We start from the raw sequence: 27,868 nt of genomic DNA on the forward strand, positions 1-27,868 counted from the left end.
TAAAGCTGAATGTATGGTCACAACATCTTTTCTCTTAGTGGAGGAATATGTAGTGATAAATCCCATTCTTTGAATGGGAGGTATCACATTGTTAAATATGTATGTCAGAGAAAAGATGTTTATAACAAAGTATCCCAATGTTGGGAGGTGTTTTAAATCATAGATACTGGTGCCAGAGCTGTGAATGTACAGAAGCAGGTAGCAGTTTGATGACCCTACCTGCTAAGGTGGAGGTAGGACTTCCATGGAGCAGGTGTTGCTGAAGAAAGAGTTCCATGAAATCTAAGAGCAAGAAATGTCAAAGATAAAAAATGTATTGTAATTGTTAATTATCAAGTTGAATATCATATACATATTGTATGTACATAGTACAGAGAGGAAGTATACATGTTGGTAGGTGCTATGATTTGTCATGTATTGAGTTGTAAATCTGAAGATAATATAGAAGATAAATTGAATCTCACTTCTTATTTATGTGGTGGAGTGAATGAGAATGAGAAGTTAATTTTCAGCAGCTTTATCTACAGCTGGTAAGGAGGCAAGGTCTGAGCTGAAGAAGGTACACAGATTCAGGGCACAGACTAGCTGGACCCTAATTAATAACACTTAACAGTGACTGAATATTCAATAAGCGACATTCATTGTATATAAAAGGAGTGTTCAAGTGGCACCTTATTTAACTGTTTGCTGCATGAGGTGAAGTATAAAAAACCACCACTTAGCCCAAGCCAACTTGAAATACATTACACTCACTCATGAGACGAACCCTATTTACTCATTCTTGTTGGAAGGAAGCTTGTAATGAATTCATTTTCTTCCTTACTTCCCCAGCTTGAACACTGAGTGCTTTGACAATCCTTGCCATGCAACGTTTGTTTCTCTGGAAGATGATGTGTGAAATACAAGAATATAAATCAACTGTGCATAAATTAATTAACATTACAATGTTATTATATGTGCAGTGTGTAAATATGTCCCTCCTTTAGGACAATGCACTTTCAGTGTGTACTAACATAGCCAGCCACATTGGCAATTTTAAGTATGAAAGTTGGCATCTCAGACTGTATTCAAACAACTGACTGGGCATGATTTCAATATTTCATTGCTAATAATAAATGTGTATAAACATTTTTTCCAGTTTACTTCTCTTATTCTCAGCCATCCTTATTTTGATACTGTTTTATTGCTAAGTGAAATCTTAAAGACTGATTTAATGGAGTTATTCATTTATTCACACATCATATCCATTATAACTCATAATGAAGGAGATTGTTCATAGGTGTGAAATGAAGCTGCTCATTAACTGGTTAAGCAGCCACTGCTGGCCACTTCTAAGAAATGTACCAACAACCAATTATTAGTAGTGGTAATGTCAGTTCACTGTGTCCAGTGGGCACAATCACAATATTTCGACAATCAGATGTGTCAGTGCGGTCAGGTGTGCTGGTGAACTGACCTACTGGGTGTGCATGGCCAGCTTAGTTTTCCATTCCCCATGGAGCACTCCATAAGTTGTCCACACCTCAGGGCACACACCTACAGTTGCCAACACATGTGCTCAGATGCAGACTTATTATGGAGCAAACTATGTGGGTAGGGCATATAAGTTGGCTGTGCACCCCAGAATATCAATTCATAAGTGATATTGTGCCTGCTTGACATTATGAACTAGCAATACGTCCATAGACTGTTCAATCAGATAATATACAAGATGGAACTGAAGAATTGCTACACACATTGAAAATTATGAGAAATACTTCTAGGTTGTTGCTAATTACATCGAAGATTATGAGAAATCCTTCTAGATTATTTTATATGGTGCTCCTCTGAAACAAGTCAAATGTATAAACAATGAAATAATGTAACTAACTAAATGTATAATGTATAATGTAACTAACTAAATGTATAAAACTGCATAAGTAATTCTTGAATGTAAACTGTATAATGATTATTGCTGAGATTGTCTGATTAGTAAGAAGTTCATGTATTTATGTATATATAAAATAATGATATGAGTAAAATGTATATATTACTAACTACTAAAAAGATGTATGTATGTATATGTGTGCATAATGTATAATGTAATAAATTAGTAACAACTATACTTTTATGAATATGTAAACTGTATTTTGATGAAGCCAATTGTATGGTAAACATGCTGAATGGCTAATAAATAAACATATGAACATATGAAACATATGCTCTTCCACTCCCACTATTAACACTTTCATTAATTTATTTACTGTGTACCATAGATCTCGCGGAGAATGAAATTGCTCACAGATAAGAAAAGAGTTGAGCTGCACATTAACAAAAGTTAAGCAAATTTACAAACTTAATCTATGCAGGATATCCCAGGAGAAAAGAAACAATATTCAGGGATATAAGAGGAAGAATCATTTGAAGCAAAAATAATAGTAAACATGGGCTCTAAAGTGCATAGCTTAAGAGCTCTGAGAACTTCTTTATCTTCAATACTGTGAAACAAATCTCTTCTACTCCAAGCTCTTTGCATCCCATATTTTAGGAGGAGGTAGTATAGATCAAAATGAGAAAAAATGTCCAGTAAACAGGGTCTTTAAAGTGCTTACTTTATTAACAACGAGCACTTGTTCATCTTCACTACCGTGAAGCACATCTCTTCTGCTGATAAACATAGCTCGTAAGGTATGCATTGTAGAGCCTATGTTTACTTGACATTATTTCCTTGGTTTGATCCATACTAACTCCTCCCAAAATATGGAAAGCAAAGCACTTACTGTAGAACAGATTTGTTTCTCAGTATCAAAGATGAAGAAGTGCTCAAAGTTCTTAAGGTATGCATTTTACAGCTCATGTTTACTAGAATTTTTTATTTCAAATGATCAAGCCTGTCATATCCCTGAATGTTGAGCATTTGTCCCAGGGCACCCTGTTTAGGCCCTATTGTATCAACAATGAACTATACTACTTAATCCGGTTGTGCTTATGTCAGCTAAATTTGGTCAAGTAAATGGGAAATAATGTTGATGCTTTTAAAATATCTACTGTCTCATCAGTTATACTAAATAGCTGCTATTTATCTCCTACCGCTAACTTAACAATAGGGCAGCAGAAAATGTGTTACCCCTAAAACAGCAGGAAGGGGTCTTTTGGTCTCTAATGAGATTTGTAGTAAATTCTGTGTATGTATAGGCCCATTCTCTCATAAGTTCTGAGATAATGTTGTGGGGAACAAATGAGCAGAATATAGAATCTTTAAGCTACAAAAAAGGGCTACATGAATTATGACAAAAAGTAGCAAGGGAACTCACATTTTGCAAACAGGGATCCACATAAAGAAAGACACTGATCAGTACCCAGTGAACTAGTGTCTACAAGCACTTGGAACCAGATCCAGCCACAACTTACATCTCAATAGGAAAAGCAAAGCAAAACCTGAAATAGTGTGCCATATGATGGTAAGACTGTACAACCAACTTCTGCAAGAAATTAAAGACAAAAGTGAAATACATACCTTCAGGAATACACTAGAAATAATTTGTTGAAAAGAGTGTTTTATAGTGTAAAGCATTATGTAAAATGATGTATAAATTTTGTTGACAACTATGCTAATGATTAATTACTACAATTAAGAGAATTCTATAATATGTTCAATAGAACAGTGAAGTGTTATGTACAGACATGTAACATAGTAAGGAAAATGTTTATGTGTTGAAATTGTTAACATTTATGTCTCTTTGTGCCTGTATTGTATTTATTTTATCTATTGACAACATCCATATAATATATATTGTTTGTGAATGGATAAATAAATAATCCACAATATGCTTATACTTTTTTGTATTCACTTGTATGTCATATGAATCTTAATCAAAGTTTTATCTTGAAGCTCTAACATTTTTAGATTACTATTTTTAATACAAAGTTTTGTATATATACCCAGAAATGAGACCTAGTTCAAGTTCCTAACATGTCTTAATTTATTTCACTCTTGTTTCTGGTCACTGAAGTCATATTTGTGCAGATTATTTGTACTTTTCGTACAAAATTCCTGCAGACAGCTACTTTGAATTTCTCACAGAAGTCACTGGTCTTGTTTCCTTTGCATGTTCTGAGTTGAAACTTTCATTGCTGTTTTTGTTTAATACTACAGATGATTATTCATTGAAATGCTTTTCTTGTTACTGTCCTGCATTTTGTTGGTTCCTGTCCATGAGTTTATTTATCAGGTGACGAATGAATGCCATCCTCTTCAGGTTTGTTTGACTGATTGTTTGATTTCTTTATTAATCCATGTAACAATTTACTTTGTGTGGATTTTGTCAGCAAAATCATATAAAATACAATATACCTACAATTTATACACATAAAATTAATATTTACACACATTTTTGAAGTATCTTACATTAGTTTCATATCCTTGTAATTTTCTTATAGTACTGTACAATTCTGGATTTCATATTATAATTATTTCCTCATGTGTTACAAGGCACGCTACTTTAATTACACTACATGTTCTAATTCAGACTGTTACTGTGTAATAACATTTATTTAATACATTTTGTTTCATTTTGTTTTGAACTGTCCAATTGTGTCAATATCTATTTTGGGGTTATTTATTATATAATTTAACGGCATTGTACAACAAGTTTGTTTGCTTGACTTTAGAGGCTCCACGCATTTACTGCTGCCACCTCTAGGATATTGTAAAAGACACCCATCAGCCATCTCTGAAAGTATACTTGTTGAATATTTATGAATAATTTGATCAATGACAAGCACACCATAATTTGTGATGTTATAGAAGGTGACAATTTCTGGTTTCGTCTTTCCTGTTTCACTTACTGCTACTTCAGGATGTAAACGGTGAAATTTCATGGTGTGGCCCTAAGCAGACCAATCAGACCTGACTGATTGCTGCATAATCCTCTGACTGAGTGGAATAATGCAGTGGTTAGCATACTGGACTTGCATTCGAGAGGACAACAGGTCTAACCTGCATCTGGTCATCCTTATTTAGGTTTTCTGTGATTCCCCTAAACCGCTTATGGCAAATGCCAGGATGGCTCCTTCAAAAGTGCATGGGTGATTTCATTCTCCATCCTTCCCTAACCTCAGCTTGTCCTTCATCTCTTATGACCTCATTGTCAATGGAATGTTAAACACTAATCTCCTCCTGCTCTCCTCCACCATGTAATTCTCTGCCAGTGCATCACTGGATGTGAGATGGAGGAGCATCTAAACAACACACTGCTCTCCCAGTCATTGTCTGGTTTCTTGGCCTTAGAGCTGCTACTGACTGGTTGAGTAGCTCCTCAGTTGGCTTCACGATGCTGAATGCACCCCATTATACTTCAGGATGTATGTGCCAAGAACAATAAAATTCTTGTTCTTCTTCCCTTCGTACACTGTCAGGGTGCACTCTGGCTTATTAGTATTTTTCCAGATGATGGTTGAATGTAGGCCAGAATCATTCTTTTTCATGCAGTTGGGGATTTCTCTGAAAATCTTGTTCATTGTTCTTGCTATCAACATTTTCTTCTGTTAAAGTTTCGTGGTAGACTCAGCAGGATGTGAGACATTGTCTGTTGTTGAATTCCTTCTTTAGTTTCGAGGTAAAGAATGTTATACTCACACAATGGCTTATCTGGTCAGCCTTCTTCCTTAAAAGTTATGAGAAGGAATTGCAACTGTACCCAGATGCCATGCTTGCAGCTACCCATAACTTGGCACTGTATTTATGACCCTTGCTGGCATAAACTGGATAAACTTGCACCTTACTTTGCTGGCCATTGGTTGTAAAATTTTCAAAAGGGTGGTAACATCATAGACAATTTACACAAACTTGTTCCACATTTAAGAAATTAGTTGTCAATAGAAATGTGTTGAATTCGAGATGACTTCTCATTGATGTGGAGGAATCTGATGAGTTCATGAAGTTTGTTTCTTGTTGTTTTATCTGTGATAAGATTAGGCCCCAAAAAACATCACCAAAGAACATCCAAGGAAACACCTTTAGCACAAAAAAACCTCTAGTGTACATGATACCAATCATTGCCTCCAATTCCTTTAACAACGTGATCCAAGTAGTCATTCTTATTTTGTTCTGGCCATTTGACTGCATGTGTTTTATAATTAAATGTAGTGTGGATCCATCAAAAAGAAGTCATGAGGCACTGATGAGGGAGTCATCCACTCAGTAGGTATATGCAGTGTTCCCTCTTCCCTCCTTTAGGATGTTCAAAGCATCCCTTCTTCTAGGTGATGGCACGTTAGTCACCTTCTCTTCTATACCATCTCTAGTTACTATCTTCACTGTTGTGCCAGTTGGCTCCTGACACTGGTGTGGGAAGAACTGAAATGGGGAGACATCTACTGACAGTAACTCCTCCACAATCTCGCTGTCTTCATCATCAGTTGTCTCTGGAAGAAAATCACCATCAGTATCTATGTTCTCCAGAATATGCAAAATCTTTTCATTAGTAAGGCCATACTGATGCGACATATGGGTATATCATTGTTTGGGGCAGCAGTTGTTCACTAAAGCAAAATTTAACACAAGTATCTCTGTAATTATGACAGCAGCATATTCTGAATAGGAGGTAAACTTGTTATCAATTAACCATTCCCACTGTTCTGGAAGTACTACATTAATTCATGAAAATTCAATAAATTGCAGTACACTATTGTTAAAAGTACAGAAAATGAGGAAATGTCCCAAAGTTTGGTGGAAAGATCTCAAAACTAAATTTATTATTGTGGAAATAAAAGTTGAAAGGTATCTTTTGACCTCTTTTTCCTGTTTTGTTTGATTACGTTTTTATTTTTCAAGAAAATGACCACATCTGTAAACGTTCATCCATCAGTTCCCAGTCCATTGAAATTTTTCAAACAGATCCTTTATTGTATCGCTTTTTGGTCCTTTGGTTACATTAAACCTCCGTTGAAAACTTCGTCTTGTTGCAACAACACTGTGTTCTAGGCAGTGGAATTCCAACACCAGAAAAATCCTCTGTTCTAAGGAATAAACCACGTTGTCCACAGCACACTTGCACGTTGTGAACAGCACACGCTTACAGCAGAAAGACGATGTACAGAATGGCGCACCCACAGACTGCGTTGTCTTCTATATCTTTCACATCACTTGCAGCGCCATCTGTTGTTGACACTTGTAACTACTGTAATTTCGAAAGTTTGTCTGCCTGAAAATGTACTGTTGTCCCAAGCATATTGCAACTAACGGTGTATTTCTATCGCTGCACGTTTGGTTTGTATTGCCCTTTCAAATATACCGGTCATTTTTGAAACACCCTGTATTTACAATACATTGCGATTTATCATACAGCATACAGAACACTGTTATTTTCCATGTCACTAACAGAACTTTTCAGTCCTAGACTCCAAATACTCAAATAATCTGTAGAAAATTTGACTAATTTGGTATGTTATTACAGTTATATTTCTATGGTTGAGATTGTTAATGTCTTGTTTCATGTCAAGCGTGTTCCCTTCAATATCTTTATACTGGAGTACATAATTCAACTCTGAATGCCAGACAAGGAGGTAATGTCTACATGAAAAATTTTTGTACTTTACATATGATAGCGTAGATCACATTTCAGTTGAAACTAATTTCTTTTTCATGCAACAAAAACTATGAAGTAAATGTGTTGAGAAGAGAATATAAGAATTCCAAAATCCGTCAGTAAGGTTGTGCAAGATTTGCAGCTATTTACTATCCACAATATTCTTACTGCCTACTTCTGATGGATAACAACACTCATTTACTTTAGCTGCACTGCCCTAGAAAGTAATTCCATAAAACAACAGGGAATTACTGTTAACTGAGCTTCTTTATTAGTTAATCTATGTGTTGTATCTATTTTAAATTCTTTTCCAGCTAGACCTAAGAAATATTATGCAGTGTGTTACCATTAATGGCTACCTCTAGTGCTAGTAAGTTATTTTTGCTTATCTGAAACTGCATTATGTGATTATTTGTATCAAAGGAAAAATCAATCAAGAGAAGTAAGAAAATTATGACGTAGCTGTTGGCCAGTGCTCAATATTAGGATGCAAAATGTAAGGTGTCCCCAATAGATCCATACAAAAGTAAAAGGGACACACTACCTAGCTTTTTGAAATAACAGTTTCTTTGTCTTTGATAAGAGGGGGATCAGTATCTACATCTACATCTATACTCTGCAAACCACCATGAGGTGTAGGGTTTGCTCAAGAGATAGGATTATAGCTGAAAAGGAGGAGAAAATTAGAGCCCTTCAGGATGATTTGGACAGAGCGAGGGAGGAACTGAAGAGGTTAAGGGGGGAGGAGGGTAAACAGCAGTGGGAAGTGGTAGCTGGAAACAGGGGTCACAGAAGGAGGACAGAGTCTGACAGCTTCCCAATTGCCACAGCCAATAGATTTGCCTTGCTACCACAGTTAAGTAAGGAAGAGGCTCCAGTAGACGTAGATGTAGTTAAGATGGAACAGAATCTCATTAGGAAACCAACTGTTTCAAAAAAAGTAGAAAGTAAGAGGAAAGTTCTGTTGCTAGGTAGCAGCCATTGAAGAGGTTTGGGCCTGATTTTGCAGGAAAAATTAGGTGACAGGTACCACATCACTAACTTTTTCAAGCCAAGTGCATGTCTTAGCCAGGTGGTAGAGGATATAGGTTCCTTGTGCAAGGGTTTCTCAAAGCAGGAGCATGTGATGATTGTGGGTGGAGTGGGAAACAGTATTGATAGGGATCAGGGCTACAGTATTGAGTGTGACCTGGTGCAAATAGCCTCTGCAATGACCCATACCAATGTTGGGCTGGTGCCTGCTTTCATGCGGCATGATCAGCCCCAGTTGAACCACTCTGTCAGGAGGCTAAATATGGAGTTGGATCAGTTGCGTTGGGTGGCCACTCACTCAGATTGGTTCCTGTTGAGGCTATTGATAGGGGGGATTTCACAAGGTATGACCTACACCTCAATAGGAAAGGGAAGGGTAAATTGGCAGGGTTGTTAGTGAAATCCATAAGGGGGGACACTTGTACTCATGGATGTACCTCTTTTTTAGACTAATATCAGTGTCCAATGAGAAGTTCAGGGAGGCAGGCAGGTGCCAATGATTGCTGACCATAGTGCATTAGTAATGGAAATAAGCATGAAATGCTCAAGTCAGCTGCAACCAAACTCATGGCACTCCAGTTACACATTTAGTAAAAGGATCATAAAAGAAGAAATACTAAATGATCTTAAAATAGCCCTGTCAAGTGTAAACTGACAGCAAAAAATTGCAGGAATGGGGGCCAGTGCCTCATTCAAATGTCTGTTCCAATCATTAAAAGCTAAATTTGATGATTTATTTCCAGAAATCCACAAGAAGTATCCTGCAGGCAAAGCTAAAGGAGGGGACAAACCTACTACAGGGAAGATGTGGTATACTCCTGAGCTAAACAAATTAAAATGTATTGTGCTAATTTTCAGGGACTGTATGAAAGCAGCAAGAGATCTCCCATCTAGAGGCCTGTTTCATTATAACTATGTAAGAGCCAAACAAATTTACAGAAAGCAAGTGGAGGAGGCAAAAAAGAGATAGAATGATAGGTTCATTAAAGAGGCTCACAATCCATGCAAAGCAGCTTGGAATCTGGTAAATGAGTGCAGAAAAAAGCCCACCTCAACCTAAAATTTTGGTAGCCCTGATGCCTTCAATCAGTACTTTGTTAGGATAGTGAAAGATACTATTAATGAAATACCTGACTCAGGCTTAGTCCCCACAAGTCACATGAGAAACATAACCAGTAGCACTTTTGAAAACTGGAAGGAATTGCACCCTGAGGATATCGTAAAAATAGTTAAGTCATACAAGAACTCAGAGAGCGAAAATATCTATCGTATGTCTTGCACAATGCTGAAGAAAATTATTCTAGAGCTTGCACAACCATTATCTATAGCAATTAACAAATGCTTATCCTCTGGTGTCTTCCCAAAATTTCTTAAACTAGCACGGACAGTACCAATCTACAAAAAAGGTGACCCGTGTGAAGTGTCCAGCTACAGACCAATTTCTATCATTCCTATTCTAGCTAAAGTTATGGAGTCTGTTGTGAAACTCCAGTTACAGAATTATTTTGAAGTAAATAAGCTCTTTCACGACACACAGCATGGTTTTTGCAAGGGAAAGTCAACGTTTAAGGCAGCACTGGACTTAACCAGAAAAATAAGGCAAGTATTCGAAGACAGAAAGTGTTGCACTGACACTCTGTGATCTTAGCAAGGCATTTGACTGCATTTCCCACAAGATACTGCACAATAAATTTAAGTGTCAGAGGTGTTGTTCTGGCAACTTTTCAGACAAGTGGTATCAATTCATGGAGCATCATCACAAGAACAAAAGCTGGAACATGGAGTACCCCAAGAGTCTGTCATAGGGCCTCTCCTGTTCCTTATTTATGTCAATGATATGGGTTATAACAACAATATGTTACAGTTTGCTGATGGCACCACCCTTTTTGCCAAAGAAAGAACTGCTGCAGAATCACTCCAAGAAACAGATTTACTCTTCCAAAACATTAAAGAATGGTTCATCAAAAATAAAATGAAAACGAATGAAGGAAAAACACAACATCTGATATGCACGCTTAACGACATTGGATGCCATGATAGTATGGAGGCTGTCAAACTGTTGGGCTTCATGATAGACAGGAAACTAACAATGAATGAACACATGGTGTATGTGTGCTCCAAGCTCTCCCATGTAATATATCTTCTGAAGAGGTTAAAAGGTGTATTAAGTGACCAATATCTCATAACAGTACATTATTCCCTATTCCATAGCCTTTTCAATTATGGCCTACTGTTATGGGGACATTCTGCAGGTTGTAAGGATGTGTTAATTCTACAGAAAAAAGTTCTCAGAATAATCACATCAAACAAAAGACAGGAGCACTGCAGGCCTATATTCAAGCAGTTAGGAATTATGACAGTCTTCAGCCAGTATGTGTTTTTATGTCTCATCAACATGAAAGAAAACCAAGGAGTCTTCAGCATAAGGCAAGATATACACAATCACAATACCCGTAACAAGAGGAGCATCAAAATACCCAGGTGTCGAGTGACGGGAACGCAAGACAGCTTTCCTGTGGTTTCCCTAAAGATGTTCAACTCACTGCCTCAAGAAGCGCAATCCCCTGCCGCTAGGAGCATTCAGAAGGAGAGTAACACAGGACCTAAAAGAACACCCATTGTACTCCATTGGTGAAGTCTTTAATAGTGACGAAAATGAATGAACAAACAAATATTGTTTCTATTAAGTATGAATGTCTTAATTTTGTGAATATTTTTTAAAATGTATATATGTAATTAATCTTGATGCAGTCTGCCCAGTCCTGGCTGGTACACGACGCAGATCTAGTAATAAAGTAATAAAGAGGTTCAAAACTCACAAGATTCTCACAACAGGAAAGTAAATAATAATGGTACCATATTTAACAAAAAATGTTGGTGCGTTAAAGAAAAAAGTAGATGCTCACAAAAGTAAAGTAAAAAATAATGTTACCATTTTTCACCAAAATATTCCGGGATTGAAGAATAAAGTAGATGAGCTCCTGGTTTGTTTAGATGACATCGAATCTGATAATGTAATAGATATACTATGCCTGTCTGAGCATCACGTTGTGTCTGATATGGAAAAGGTAAATATCAGTGGTTATAAACTAGCTGCACATATAAGTAGAGAGAATAAGGTGAGAGGAGGAGTTGCCATATATGTCAAAAGTTATCATTGTGTAAAACACTTAGATAAAAAAAGTTTTATCTAGAGCAACATATAGAAGCATGTGCCTGTCAACTTAAACTGAAGGAGGGCTCTTTTATAATTGTAACAGTATATAGGTCCCCTTCAGGAAACTTTCATTTATTCCTGGAAAACTTGGATGCCTTGTTGTGCTATCTGTCAGATAGCGGAAAGCAAATTATCATTTGTGGAGACTTCAATGTTGATTCACTGAAAGAGTTCAATAGGAAGAATGATCTGGAAGTCTTTCTTGGTTCTTTCAGTTTCACATCTGTCATCAATTTTCCTGCTCAGGTATTAAAGGACAGCAGTACATTGATAGATAACACTTTTATAGACCAAGATAAGTTTAAAAACAGAAATTCTTGTCCTGTTGAGAATGGCCTTTCTGATCATGTTGCTCAGCTAGTTACAGTATATGACATAGCTCCATTCAGTAATTCAGAACTACCCTTGAAAGTCATGCATTCAATTAATGACTCAACAATTAGAAATTTCAGAGGAAAATCTTTAGCAGTTAGTCTGGGATGAGGTGTACAAGGAACCCAATGCTAAATTAACATATAACTTATTTCATGATACACTTGTAAGAGAATTTGAAAACTGTTTCCCCAAGAAAGTAGTTAAATCTAATTATAAGAAACCATGCAAAAATCTTGGCTTACCAAAGGAATACAAATATCTTGGAACCACCAAAGGGAAGTGTATCTAACAACAAGGAAGAATAATGACCCAGAAACAGCCAAATATTATAAAAACTACTAAGAAAGGTTATTAAAAAGTCCAGAAACAAGTGCATCATGTATGAGATTAATACCTCTGATAACAAAATCAAAATAATTCGGAATATTAATACAATGGAGACAGGGCAACCAAGAGTACAGGATGACGCCATTACCACCAAAGCGAATGGAAACTTGACAAACAACAAGCTGGAAGTCGAAAACATTTTGAACAATCATTTTTTAAATGTTGTTCATTAGAAGAAGCAAGACAGTTAATGGAAGAGACCTTACTTACACCATTTGATGTAATTGAAATCCCACCCACATCTCCTTCTGAAATTAGGAAGATAATAAACTCTCTCAAGAATAAAAGCTCACTTGGAATTGATGGCATTTCAAGCTTGTTCCCAAGAGTTAAATGAGATTCTTAGCCACATATGTAATAGCTCTCTGAAGCAGGGTATTTTCCCAGATAGACTGAAGTATGCCATTGTTATACCACTGCATAAAAAAGGGGATACGTCTGATGTCAACAACCACCCCCCAATCTCTCTTCTGACTGCCTTATCCAAAATTATTGAAAAAGTAATGTATTGTAGAGTAGCTTCACACCTTTGTAAAAATAAAGTTTTAACAAAATGTCAGTTTGGTTTCCAGAAGGGTTTTTCAATGGTTTATGCTATATATACTTTCACTAATGAAATATTAAATGCTCTGAGTAACTGAAAGTCACCTGTTGTGATTTTTTGTGATCTATCAAAGGCTTTTGATTGTGTAAATCATGGAATACTTCTAGATATGCTCTGTACTGTGGTATGAATGGGACAGTGCTCAGATGGTTTAAATCATACCTAACTGGAAGAGTGCAGAAAGTTGAAATAAACAGTTCACATAATATGCAAAAAACTGGTGATTTCTCAAACTGGGGAACAATCAAGAATGGGGTGCTGCAAGGTTTGGTCTAGGGTCTTCTGCTGTTCTTAATATATGTTAATGATTTGCTATTCTATATTCATGAAGATGCAAACCTGGTACTTTTTGCTGATGATACAAGCATAGCTATCACACCCAACATACAAGAATTAACTGGTGAAATTTTAAATGATGGTTTTCAGAAAATCATTAAGCGGTTCTCTGCAAATGGGCTCTCATTAAACTTTTTACAAAACACAGTACATACAGTTCCACACAGTAAATGGAATAACACCATTAATAAACATAGACTTCGATCAGAAATTGGTAGCTAAGGTAGAATATTCAAAATTTCTAGGTGTATGCATTGTTGAGTGGTTGAACTGGAAAAAACACACTGAAGATCTGCTGAAATGTTTGAGTTCAGCTACTTATGCTATTAGGGTCATTGCAAATTCTGGCAATATACATCTCAGTAAATTAGCTTACCACAACTATTTTCATTCTCTGCTTTCGTGTGGCATCATATTATGGGGTAACTCATCATTGAGTAAAAGAGTGTTCATTGCACAAAAGCATGTAATCAGAATAATTGCTGGAGCTTATCCAAGGTCATCCTGCAGACACTTATTTAAAGAGCTAGAGATCTTCACTGTAGCCTCACAATAAATATATTCACTTATGAAATTTGTTATTAACAATCCGAACAAATTCAAAAGTAATAGCAGTGTGCATGGCTACAACACTAGGAGAAAGGATGATCTTCACTACTCAAGATTAAATCTAACTGTGGCTCAGAAGGGGGTAAATTATGCTGCCACAAAAGTCTTTGGTCACTTACCTAATAGCATCAAAAGTCTGACAGATAGCCATATAGATTTAAAAGGAAATTAAAAGAATTTCTTAATGGCAACTCCTTCTACTCATTAGATGAATTTTTGGATATAGTAAGTGGGTAATTTCCCCAACTCCGCCCCCCCTTCTGCCCCCCCCCCCCCCCCCTCCAAAAAAATTAAGTCTCATGTAATATTTCATGTAATGTAATATCTTGTATAGACACCTTTTATTAACCTGACACATTCCACATCATTACAAAGTGTCGTATTCATGATCTATGGAATAAGTACTAATCCAATCCAATCTAATCTAATCTGGCACAGGGTATGTCCCATTGTACCAGTTATTAGGGCTTCTTCCTGTTCCATTCATGTAGGGAGCATGGGAAGAATGATTGTTTGAATGCCTCTGTGCATGCAGTAATTATTCTAATCTTATCTTCATGAGTCCTGTGTGGGTTCGGATTGTGCCTTGGGCATAGATGTGTGTGATGTCCTTAGGTTAGTTAGGTTTAAGTAGTTCTAAATTATAGGGGACTGATAACCTCAGATGTTAAGTCCCATAGTGCTCAAAGCCATTTGGACCATTTGAATCCTATGTGGGTGATATGTAGGGGATTTTAGTACATTCCTATAGTAATCATTTAGAGCCAGTTCTTGAAACTTTGTTAATAGACTTTCTTGGGGTAGTTTATGTCTGTCTTCAAGAGTCTACCAATTCAGTTCCTTCTGTATCTCTGCAACATTCTCATGTGGATTAAACAAACCTGTGACCATTCATGCTACCCTTTTCTGTACACATTCAATATCCACTGTTAGTCCTATCTGGTACGGGTCCCACACTCCTGAGTAATATTCTAGGATGGGTCACATGAGTGACTTGTAAGCAATCTGTTTTATAGACTGATTGCACTTCCCCAGTATTCTACCAATAAACTGAAGTCTACCACCTGATTTACTGAACCTATGTGATCATTCCATTTCATATCCCTACAAAGTGCTACACCCATGTATTTGTATGAGTTTGCTGATTCCAACTGTGACTCATTGATCTTATAGTCATAGGATACTATGCTCTTTGTTTTGTGAAGTGCAGAATTTTACATTCATGAAAAGTTGGAGCAAGTTTCCAATCTCTGCACCATGTTTGAATCTTATCAAAATTAGACTGAATGCAGCTTCTCCCGAGTAGTACTTCATTATAGATTACTGCATCATCTTCAAAAAGCCTGATTTTGCTATTAATATTGTCTGCAAGGTCATTAATATACAACATGAAAAGCAAGGGTGCCAACACACTTTCTTGGGGAACATCCTAAGTTACTTCTACATCTGATGATGACTCTCCATCCAAAATAACGTGTTGTGTTGTCCCTGCCAAAAAATCCTCTCTCCTGTCACAAATTTCACTGATACCCCACATGATGGTACTTTTGACAATAAGTGAAGGTGTGGTACTGAGTCAAATGTTTTTTGGAAATAAAGAAACACTGCATCTATCTGGTTGCTGATCCAAAGCTTTCATTGTGCCATATGAGAAAAGTGTGAGTTGGGTTTCATGTAATAGATGTTTTCGAAGTCTGTACTGGTTGGCAACATATCTCACTGTGTTTAAGCTCAGAATATGTTTTAAAATTCTACAACAAATTGATGTCAACAATTTTGGACAGTAGTTTTGTGGATCACTTTTACTACCCACCTTTTAGATTGGTGTGACCTATCCCTTTTTCCAATAACTGGACATGGTTTTGTGTTTGAGGGCTCTGCAATAGACTATGGTCAGAGTTACTCAGCCGCAAATTCCATATAGAATATGACAGGGATTCCACTGGGGCCTGGAGCTTTGTTCAATTTTAACAATTTCAGCTGTTTATCATCACCACTGACACTACTACTTATTTCATTCATCTTTTCAGTGGTACAAGAATTAAATTTGGGCAGTTCTCCTGGATATTACTTTGCAAAGTAAAATTTGAAAATGGAGTTAAACATTTCAGCTTTTCCAGAATGAGATTTATCTGCCAGTAAGTTTCATTTCAGCTTTTGCTTTGCTACACTCAATTTCAGTTCTTGGCTCATTCACTAGGGACTGGACACTAACTTTGGCCCACTCAGCCTTTACATACAACCAGAATTTATCTGGATTTTGTGAAATGTCATTTGACAATATTCTGTTATGGTAGTCATTGAAGGCATCATGCATTGCTCACTTGACAGATAAATGTGTTTAATTCAACAGTTCTCTGTCTATAGCCCTAGGCTTCATTTTATGCCTGTTATGCAGTAATATCTGTTTATTTAGAAGTTTCTTTACAGTGACATCAAAGTTCCTCTGCATTCTGAATTGTTCTACTGAGTATGTATCTACACTCCTGGAAATTGAAATAAGAACACCGTGAATTCATTGTCCCAGGAAGGGGAAACTTTATTGACACATTCCTGGGGTCAGATACATCACATGATCACACTGACAGAACCACAGGCACATAGACACAGGCAACAGAACATGCACAATGTCGGCACTAGTACAGTGTATATCCACCTTTCGCAGCAATGCAAGCTGCTATTCTCCCATGGAGACGACCGTAGAGATGCTGGATGTAATCCTGTGGAACAGCTTGCCATGCCATTTCCACCTGGCGCCTCAGTTGGACCAGCGTTCGTGCTGGACGTGCAGACCGCGTGAGACGACGCTTCATCCAGTCCCAAACATGCTCAATGGGGGACAGATCCGGAGATCTTGCTGGCCAGGGTAGTTGACTTACACCTTCTAGAGCACGTTGGGTGGCACGGGATACATGCGGACGTGCATTGTCCTGTTGGAACAGCAAGTTCCCTTGCCGGTCTAGGAATGGTAGAACGATGGGTTCGATGATGGTTTGGATGTACCGTGCACTATTCAGTGTCCCCTCGACGATCACTAGAGGTGTATGGCCAGTGTAGGAGATCGCTCCCCACACCATGATGCCGGGTGTTGGCCCTGTGTGCCTCGGTCGTATGCAGTCCTGATTGTGGCGCTCACCTGAACGGCGCCAAACACTCATACGACCATCATTGGCACCAAGGCAGAAGCAACTCTCATCGCTAAAGACGACACGTCTCCATTCGTCCCTCCATTCACGCCTGTCACGACACCACTGGAGGCGGGCTGCACGATGTTGGGGCGTGAGCGGAAGATGGCCTAACGCTGTGCGGGACCATAGCCCAGCTTCATGGAGATGGTTGCGAATGGTCCTTGCCGATACCCCAGGAGCAACAGTGTCCCTAATTTGCTGGGAAGTGGCAGTGCGGTCCCCTACGGCACTGCGTAGGATCCTACGGTCTTGGCGTGCATCCGTGCGTCACTGCGGTCCGGTCCCAGGTCGACGGGCATGTGCACCTTCCGCCAACCACTGGCGACAACATCGATGTACTGTGGAGACCTCACGCCCCACGTGTTGAGCAATTCGGCGGTACATCCACCCGGCCTCCCGCATGCCCACTATATGCCCTCACTCAAAGTCCGTCAACTGCACATACGGTTCATGTCCACGCTGTCGCAGCATGCTACCAGTGTTAAAGACTGCAATGGAGCTCCGTATACCACGGCAAACTGGCTGACACTGACGGCGGCGGTGCACAAATGCTGCACACCTAGCGCCATTCGACGGCCAACACCGCGATTCCTGGTGTGTCCGCTGTGCCGTGCGTGTGATCATTGCTTGTACAGCCCTCTCGCAGTGTCCGGAGCAAGTATGGTGGGTCTGACACACCGGTGTCAATGTGTTCTTTTTTCCATTTCCAGGAGTGTAGCCAGTGGATGGTCGACTATTCTTTTAAACTTGAGCCAGAGTTCCTTTGCATGCTCCTGACCTGTACTGAAACTTTCAAGTTCTTCACTGAGATATGACAGTACTGCTTTTTTATCTAGTTTAATAAACATATATCTTTCTACTTGTTTTAGTTGCCCTTTGAAGTTTGGTAATCATTGATGCCACAACCATGTCATTGTCTCTGATATCAGTTTTGATGTGGATATTTTCAAAGAGATCAGGTCTATTTGTTGCCAAGATCCAATTTATTTCCATCATGAGCGGGGTTCTCATGAGTGGTGTACCTAACTATACGTTCCAGATAGTTTTCAGAGAAGATATTTAGTAAAGTTTCACTGTATGTCTTATAATGCCCACCACTAACAAATCTGTACTTTTCCCAATTAATTATTGGATGATACCAGTATGACTGGGGAACTTACGTATGAGTGAACTGAGGTTTCCTCTGAAGTTTTCAGTTACATCAGAAGATGAATCTGAAAGGATTCAATTATCATTTTATGCCCATTCCTGATACTGTGCCTTGCCCAAACAATCTTACATGCAGCTTCAGTTTCTATCTCAGAGGATTTGAGTTTTTTGTCTACTGCAACAAATACACCATCTCCATTTCCCATATGCCTGTTCTTTTGACATACACTTAAATTTTCCTCAAAAATCTCACTGCTATCAGTTTCAGGTTTCAACCAGATTTCTGTGCCTAGTATTATGTCAACTTCACTGCTTTTCATGAGCTCTTCAAACTCTGGCACTTTCTTGCAAATGCTTTGGCAGTTCACCAATAGGATTTTAACACTCTCACTTGTGGGAAGCATTTCTTTCAATCTTACACTGATACTTCTGGGTTTCCTACAGAAATTGTTAACTGGATTGGATGGAGAGTGACATAATGTAAAAAAAAACCTTGTATGCAACCCACAAACACTCAGCTACCAGAGCAGCAGCCTCTGATGGTTAGTGCATCCCTGACCTATTTAGCCGGACCCTACAGCTCTCAACCCTATGTCTACATCTACATCTACATGACTACTCTGCAATTCACATTTAAGTGCTTGGCAGAGGGTTCATCGAACCACAATCATACTATCTCTCTACTGTTCCACTCCCGAACAGCGAGCGGGAAAAACGAACACCTAAACCTTTCTGTTCGAGCTCTGATTTCTCTTATTTTATTTTGATGATCATTCCTACCTATGTAGGTTGGGCTCAACAAAATATTTTCGCATTCGGAAGAGAAAGTTGGTGACTGAAATTTCGTAAAAAGGTCTCGCCGCGACGAAAAACGTCTATGCTGTAATGACTTCCATCCCAACTCGTGTATCATATCTGCCACACTCTCTCCCCTATAACGTGATAATACAAAACGAGCTGCCCTTTTTTGCACCCTTTCGATGTCCTCCGTCAATCCCACCTGGTAAGGATCCCACACCGCGCAGCAATATTCTAACAGAGGACGAACGAGTGTAGTGTAAGCTGTCTCTTTAGTGGACTTGTTGCATCTGCTAAGTGTCCTGCCAATGAAACGCAACCTTTGGCTCGCCTTCCCGACAATATTATCTATGTGGTCCTTCCAACTGAAGTTGTTCGTAATTTTAACACCCAGGTACTTAGTTGAATTGACAGCCTTGAGAATTGTACTATTTATCGAGTAATCGAATTCCAACGGAGTTCTTTTGGAACTCATGTGGATCTTCTCACACTTTTCGTTATTTAGCGTCAACTGCCACCTGACACACCATACAGCAATCTTTTCTAAATCGCTTTGCAGCTGATACTGGTCTTCGGATGACCTTACTAGACGGTGAATTACAGCATCATCTGCGAACAGTCTAAGAGAACTGCTCAGATTGTCACCCAGGTCATTTATATAGATCAGGAACAGTAGAGGTCCCAGGACGCTTCCCTGGGGAACACCTGATATCACTTCAGTTTTACTCGATGATTTGCCATCTATTACTACGAACTGCAACCTTCCTGACAGGAAATCACGAATCCAGTCGCACAACTGAGACGATACCCCATAGCTCCGCAACTTGATTAGAAGTCGCTTGTGAGGAATGGTGTCAAAAGCTTTCCGGAAATCTAGAAATACGGAATCAACTTGAGATCCCCTGTCGATAGCGGCCATTACTTCGTGCGAATAAAGAGCTAGCTGCGTTGCACAAGAGCGATGTTTTCTGAAGCCATGCTGATTACGTGTCAATAGATCATTCCCTTCGAGGTGGTTCATAATGTTTGAATACAGTATATGCTCCAAAACCCTACTGCAAACCGACGTCAATGATATAGGTCTGTAGTTAAATGGATTACTCCTACTACCCTTCTTGAACACTGGTGCGACCTGCGCAATTTTCCAATCTGTAGGTACAGATCTATCGGTGAGCGAGCGGTTGTATATGAGTGCTAAGTAGAGAGCTATAGTATCAGCGTAACCTGAAAGGAACCGAATCGGTATACAATCTGGACCTGAAGACTTGCCCGTGTCAAGCGATTTGAGTTGCTTCGCAACCCCTAAGGTATCTACTTCTAAGAAACTCATGCTAGCAGATGTTCGTGTTTCAAATTCTGGAATATTCCATTCGTCTTCCCTGGTGAAGGAATTTCGGAAAACTGCGTTCAATAACTCCGCTTTAGCGGCACAGTCGTTGATAACAGTACCATCGGCACTGCGCAGCGAAGGTATTGACTGCGTCTTGCCGCTTGTGTACTTTACATACGACCAGAATTTCTTCTGATTTTCTACCAAATTTCGAGACAATGTTTCGTTGTGGAACCTATTAAAGGCATCTCGCATCGAAGTATGTGCCAAATTTCGCGTGTCTGTAAATTTTAGCCCATCTTCGGGATTTCGCGTTCTTCTGAACTTCGCATGCTTTTTCCGTTGCCTCTGCAACAGCGTTCGGACCTTTTTTGTGTACCACGGGGGATCCGTTCCATCTCTTACCAATTTATGAGGTATGAATCTCTCAATTGCTGTTGCTACTATATCTTTGAATTTGAGCCACATCTTGTCTACATTCGCATAGTCAGTTCGGAAGGAATGGAAATTGTCTTTTAGGAAGGCTTCTAGTGGCACTTTATCCACTTTTTTAAATAAAATTATTTTGCCTTTGTTTCTGATGGGTTTGGAAGAAATGGTATTGAGCCTAGCTACAATGACCTTGTGATCACTAATCCCTGTATCAGTCATGATGCTCTCTATCAGCTCTGGATTGTTTGTGGTCAAGAGGTCAAGTGTGTTTTCGCAACCATTTACAATTCGCGTGGGTTCGTGGACTAACTGCTCGAAATAATTTTCGGAGAATGCATTTAGGACAATCTCGGAAGACGTTTTCTGCCTACCACCGGTTTTGAACAAGTATTTTTGCCAACATACTGAGGGTAGGTTGAAGTCCCCACCAACTACAACCGTATGAGTGGGGTATTTATTTGTTACGAGACTCAAACTTTCTCTGAACTGTTCCGCAACTGTATCATCAGAGTCTGGGGGTCGGTAGAAGGAGCCAATTATTAACTTAATTCGGCTGTTAAGTATAACCTCCACCCACACCAATTCGCACGGAGTATCTACTTCGACTTCACTACAAGATAAACCACTACTGACAGACACAAACACTCCACCACCAATTCTGCCTAATCTATCTTTCCTGAACACCGTCTGAGCCTTCGTAAAAATTTCTGCAGAACTTATTTCAGGCTTTAGCCAGCTTTCTGTACCTATAACGATATCAGCTTCTGTGCTTTCTATTAGCTCTTGAAGCTCAGGGACTTTTCCAGCGCAACTACAACAATTTACAACTATAATTCCGACTGTTCCTTGATCCAAGCACGTCCTGTAATTGCCAAGCACCCTTTGACATTGCAGCTCATCCCGCACTTTCCCGAGGCCTTCTAACCTAAAAAACCGCCCAGTCCACGCCACACAGCCTCCGCTACCCGTGTAGCCGCCAGCTGAGTGTAGTGAACTCCTGACCTATTCAGCGGAACCCGAAACCCCACCACCCTATGGCGCAAGTCAAGGAATCTGCAGCCAATACGGTCGCAAAACCGTCTGAGCCTCTGATTCAGACCCTCCACCCGGCTCTGCACCAAAGGTCCGCAGTCGGTTCTGTCAATGATGCTGCAGATGGTGAGCTCTGCCTTCATCTCGTAAGCAAGACCGGCAGCCTTCACCAAATCAGATAGCTGCTGGAATCCAGAGAGAATTTCCTCAGATCCAAAGCGACACATGTCATTAGTGCCGACATGTGCCACCACCTGCAGCTGGCTGCACCCTGTGCTCTTCATGGCATCCGGAAGGACCCTTTCCACATCAGGAATGACTCCTCCCGGAATGCACACGGAGTGCACACTGGATTTCTTCCCCTCCTTAGCCGCCATATCCCTAAGGGGCCCCATTACGCGCCTAACATTGGAGCTCCCAACTACCAGTAAGCCCACCCTCTGCGATTGCCCGGACCTTGAAGGCTGAGAATGATCCTCTGAAACAGGGCAGGCAGCTGCATCTGGCTCAGCCAGAGACAGTGCCTGAAACCTGTTTGTCAGACGCACCAGGGAGGCTTTCTGATCAGCCTCCGGGGACGCCTTTCGCTGCCTGCCACGCCTTGGAACGACCTCCCAATCAACCACAGGCGAGGGCTCAGCCCCACTGCGGGCAGCAACCGGGGCAACCACAGTGGCAGACCGATCTGGGGACAGACGGGACGAGGTTGACATCCCCGTGATACCCGAGTCCGGCTCCCCACAGTGGTGCCCATTGGCAACAGCCTCAAGCTGCGCGACCGAAGTCAGCGCCGATTGCAGCTGTGAGCGAAGGGATGCCAAGTCAGCCCTCATCCGAAGCCCTCATGGTGCTAGTTCAGGAAGTTGCAGCCTAACTTGTCACAGAAACTTTGAAGTCTCTGGTTCAGTCCTTCCACTAGACCCAGAACCAAAGGGCCAAAATGCTGCAAATTGTGAGCTTTGTTGAAACTTCACGTACAAGGCTCATCTTCTCAACCTTCTCTGTCAGTTGCTGGAATGACCCAAGAATGACCTTGGAGCCCAGACAACAGGCGTCATTTGTTCCAACATGCACCACAATCTGCAGTTGGTTGCACCCTGTTCCCTCAATGGCTGCCAGAATAGCCTCTTAAAACATGATGAATGAGGCCTCCAGGCATACACTCTGAGTGCACCTGGTGTCCTTTCCTCTCCCTTGCTGCCATTTTCCTAAGGGTACCATCATTCACCATATGTTTAAACTGCTGACAATAAACAGACATCTACCCTTTTGTGTTTGCCTCCTCAAAACACAGGACAAAACAGATTTCCCCAAAAGAGCTGAAGTGAGTCCCTCTGACTCAATCTCAGTTTCAGTAAAAGACAGCACCTCAAACTTGTTAGGGGGATCAGTACAACACCCTGAGTCCTTCCTGGTCCCCATTCAACCTGTACAGGATGCCTAGATCTACCATTGACATGCCACTCACAGTCAATGGATGGGTAATGACAGATACTGTACTTTCTGCAGAGAAGACAGGATCCACAGGACAGGATAGTACTTGAGATACCACTGGTACAGGTATCACAAGTACATCACTCTCTGAAGCAGCTGCCAATCATTTGACAGTAGTCAGGGCAATTTCTAGCTGCTTATGCACATGTACCACCTCATCTCATTTTTGAGAACAGCATTCCCTGCATATGCTGAGAAATATCACTCACACTCAAAGACCACAGAGACTTCCAGTTTGATAATTGTTTATCACTCTGTGACACAATACTTTCCTTCTGTGGTCCATACCAAACATAATTAGGTAGAATGTTATATGGTTCACAGTTCACTATCACAGTCAGATGAACCACTGAATAATGATTTATGTCTAAATCACTGAAAACACTGGAATTTAAAAGCCAATTGTCAGTGGATTTTTCAGTGTAGCCTTCAGTAATTATAGGCAATTTTCCTGTGACAAAGAATCCAAAGATGGACTTAAAAAATTCTGTGGTCCTCAGTCAGTACTGTTCTTGTAGTGGACTGTAGAGGGGCTGGCTGCAGCTCTCCATGCTAGACTGTGATGTGCAAGCCTTTCCATCTTTGCAGTAGTTACTGCTACCTATATAAATTTGGACTTGTTTACCATAATGAAGCCTTGGCCTCCCATACGATTTTTATCTCCCACACTTCCCTCCATTGCCAAAGTCATGATTGCTTGATGTCACAATATATGCCATAACAACCAATCACCTCTTTTTTGGTCAATTAATGTTATAAACTGTATGTAGCACCTCTTAATTAGATATTTGATCTACCCATGTATCCTATGCATTCTTGTGTAGCACCACATTTCAAAAAGCTCTATTTTTTTGTTTTATGGACTGTTTATCATCTAGATTTCACCTTCATACAAGGCTACATTTTAAACAATTACCTTCACAAACGATCTCCTAAAATTTAAATTTATATTCAGTGTTAACAAATTTCTCTTTTTTTGTAAATGCTGCTCTTGCTATTGCAGGTTCGTGATTTATATACTCTCTCTTTGGCCATCTTCACCTATTTTGCTGCCAAATAATAAAACTCATCAGCTACATTTAACTCCTCATTTCCTGATCTAATACACTCTGTATTGATTGATTTAATGTGATGACATTCCATTACTCTTGTTTCACTTATGTTGATATTCATCTTATAATCTCTTTTCAATACACTATCCATTCTGTTTAACTGATATTCTAAGCCCTTTTTGGTCTCTAACAGAATTACAATGTCATGGACAAACCTCAAAGTTTTTATTTCTTCTTCCTGATCTTCAGTTATTTTTTCATATTCTCATTTGGCTTCCTTTATGGCTTCCTCAATATACAGATTGAATTACATCAGAGATGTGCTACAATCCTGTTTCATTCCCTGCTAAACTACTGCTTCCATTTCACATAACTGGACTCTTATAACTGCAGTCTGAGTTTTGTATTACTTGCAGTGATTTTTGTCATTCCATGAGATGGAGGATGTGGTTGTTGTTGTTGTGGTGGTCTTCAGTCCAAAGATTTATTTGATGCAGCTCTCTTTGCTACTCTATCCTCTGCAAGCCTCTTCATCTCTGAATAACTACTACAACTTACATCCTTCTGAATCTGCTAACTCTATTCATCTCTTGGTTTCACTCTACAATTTTTAGACCCCCCTCCCTCGCATACACATGCAAACACACTTCCCTCCAGTACTAAATCGATGTACCATCAAATTATATCTGCAGTCTATTCAGTAACTCCTCATTACTTATGCAATGCCTGCTACCATAGCTGAGTGGACAGCGTGCCAACTTGTCATGCTAAGGGCCTGGTTTCGATTCTCGGCTGGATTGGAGATTTTCTCCATTCAGGCACTCTATGTTTGTGTCATCTGCATCATCCTCATCTCACCCTCATTGATGTGCAAGTTGTTGAAGTGGTGTCACCTCAAAACATTTGCACCAGGCGATCAGGTCTATCCACTGGGAGGCTGTCGCCATACGACATTTCACTTAAGTGATCTACCCAAAATCCCAACCACATTACCTGAAGTAATGTTCTGACACCCATCCAACGTACAGAATGTCCTTGTCTATCATTACTCTAATGTGCTCCCAATCATATGCTGCACGACTTATTCCCTTGTGGTAAGCCCAGGAGCAAAACCTGCCCCATACACCCACCCACCTCCTCCTACCAAAGTCTAGTCAGAGGCATTTCCTACTTTATAGAAAGAAGAGCCATGTGTGAAAGCAGTCACATTGTACATCAGCTGTGCTGTAATTACTGTGAAGCATTCTGTGTGGGGTGACAAGTATCCATCTGTCTACTTGTATGAATGGCCATTGCCAAGGGTGATAGACTGTAAACTTCACTATCCACAGCATGGTATCTGAGGTGGAGAACATTGTCTGGTGTTGGAATAACTTTGAGTGTGCCTCAGGGAAGTGTGTTGGGACCCTTGCTGTTCATGTTGTATATTAATGATGTTGCAGACAATATTAATAGTAAAATCAGACTTTTATCAGATGATGTAGTTATCTATAATGAAGTACTTTGAGAAAAGCTGCATAAATATTCAGTCTGATGTTGATAATATTTCAACAAAGTGCAAGGATTGGGAACTCGCTTTAAATGTTCAGAAATGTAAAATTTTGCTTTTCACAAAACGAAAAAATCACCTACCCTATGACTATAATATCAATGAGTCATTGTTGGAAACAGCCAACTTATACAAAAACTTGGGTGTAACACTTTGAAGGGATATGAAATGGAATGATCATAAAGCTTCAGTTATGGATATGGCAGGTGGTAGACTTCAGTTTATTGGTGGAATACTGGGTAAGTGCAATCAGTTTACAAAAGAGATTGCTTACAAGTCACTCATGTGACCCATCCTAGAATATTACTCAAGTATGTGGGACCTATAGCAGATGAGACTAACAGGGGACATTGAACATACACAGAGAAGGACAGCATGAATGGCCACAGGTTTTCTTAATCCATGCGAGAATGTTACAGAGATATTGAAGGAACTGAAATGGCAGAGTCTTGAAAATGAGAAAGTCTATTGCAAAGTTTCAAGAACTGCTCTAAATGATTACTCTAGGGATATTATTACAAACCCCTACAAATTGCTCACACAGGGATCATAAGGATAAGATTAGGATAATTACTGTATGCACAGAGGAATTCAAAAAATAATTCTTCCCACACTCCATATGTAGATGGAACAGAAAGAAACACTAACAACTGGTGCGATAGGACATAACTTCTGCCATGCAGCACATGGTGGTTTGCAGAGTATAGATGTAGATGTAGATCCAGTTGACGAACATGCTGGGCACCATGGTGCAAATGACTTCAGCAGCTGCTTCACTTTAAGAATTGCATTCTCTTCTTTCTCTCTACTTTGTAGCTTGTGTTATACTGCAGGAATCTTGTTTTTGGAGACTCATTTTTCAATTCTTCATGGTTCACAGCCTTTTGCCAGAAATGCGTCTGCCCTTTGCGACCCTCCAGTGGTGTCTGTATGATGGACCACATGTAAATTGTCAGTTTCTGGTTCCTCTTCATACTGTGTGATAAGCAATGAGCATTCGGGTCTAATCTTTATGGCTTCCATTTTTCTGCTGTTGCATTATACATTTCTGTTGCCTTAAGAGTCCATCCTGATCCAGATCTATTCCTTGATGGCCGTTCCCTCTATGTGATGGACTCTCATTGTTTTTTGGGACTGGTATTTGATGCTTCATCAACTAAAGCTGGTATGTTGGTTGCATCTCCATGTTCTTCAATGCCTCAGCAACTTCACCTGGGCATGGAATGTTCTACTCTGATACGGCTCTACACAATGTTGATCCAGTCCTGTCTAAATTACAGGGATCTCACTTACAGCTCAGCATCACTTTTGATGTTACAGATGCTACATCCAATGCTCTATTGTGGGCTATGACTGACAACTGGTGCCTTTTAGACTAGGCCTGTGATCAGCCTCCTAGTGGAGGTAGGGTTCCACTGTTGCAGGTACTGTGCCGACAACAGTCGATCAGATATGTATAATGCATCATGCATCTGCTACTCCCCAGAACTCCCAGAATACTGTTTCCTCTTTCCAGGTGTGGAGATCCATTCCTGCAATGACAGCCCAGATCTCATGTCATCCACATCTGGTCCATTTTTTCTGAACTCCAGCTTTCTCCTCTACTGTCTCTTCTGAGGGCCCACCCACATACACCTCTGTGGTTCATCTCCCATCCACAGCTCTGTCTTTACCTATTCCAAGGCCCAAAACAGTTGCCTCAGCCTGAGACCCTCC

The sequence above is a fragment of the Schistocerca gregaria genome, chromosome 6, assembly GCF_023897955.1.
Source record: "Schistocerca gregaria isolate iqSchGreg1 chromosome 6, iqSchGreg1.2, whole genome shotgun sequence".
NCBI classification, from domain to species: domain Eukaryota; kingdom Metazoa; phylum Arthropoda; class Insecta; order Orthoptera; family Acrididae; genus Schistocerca; species Schistocerca gregaria.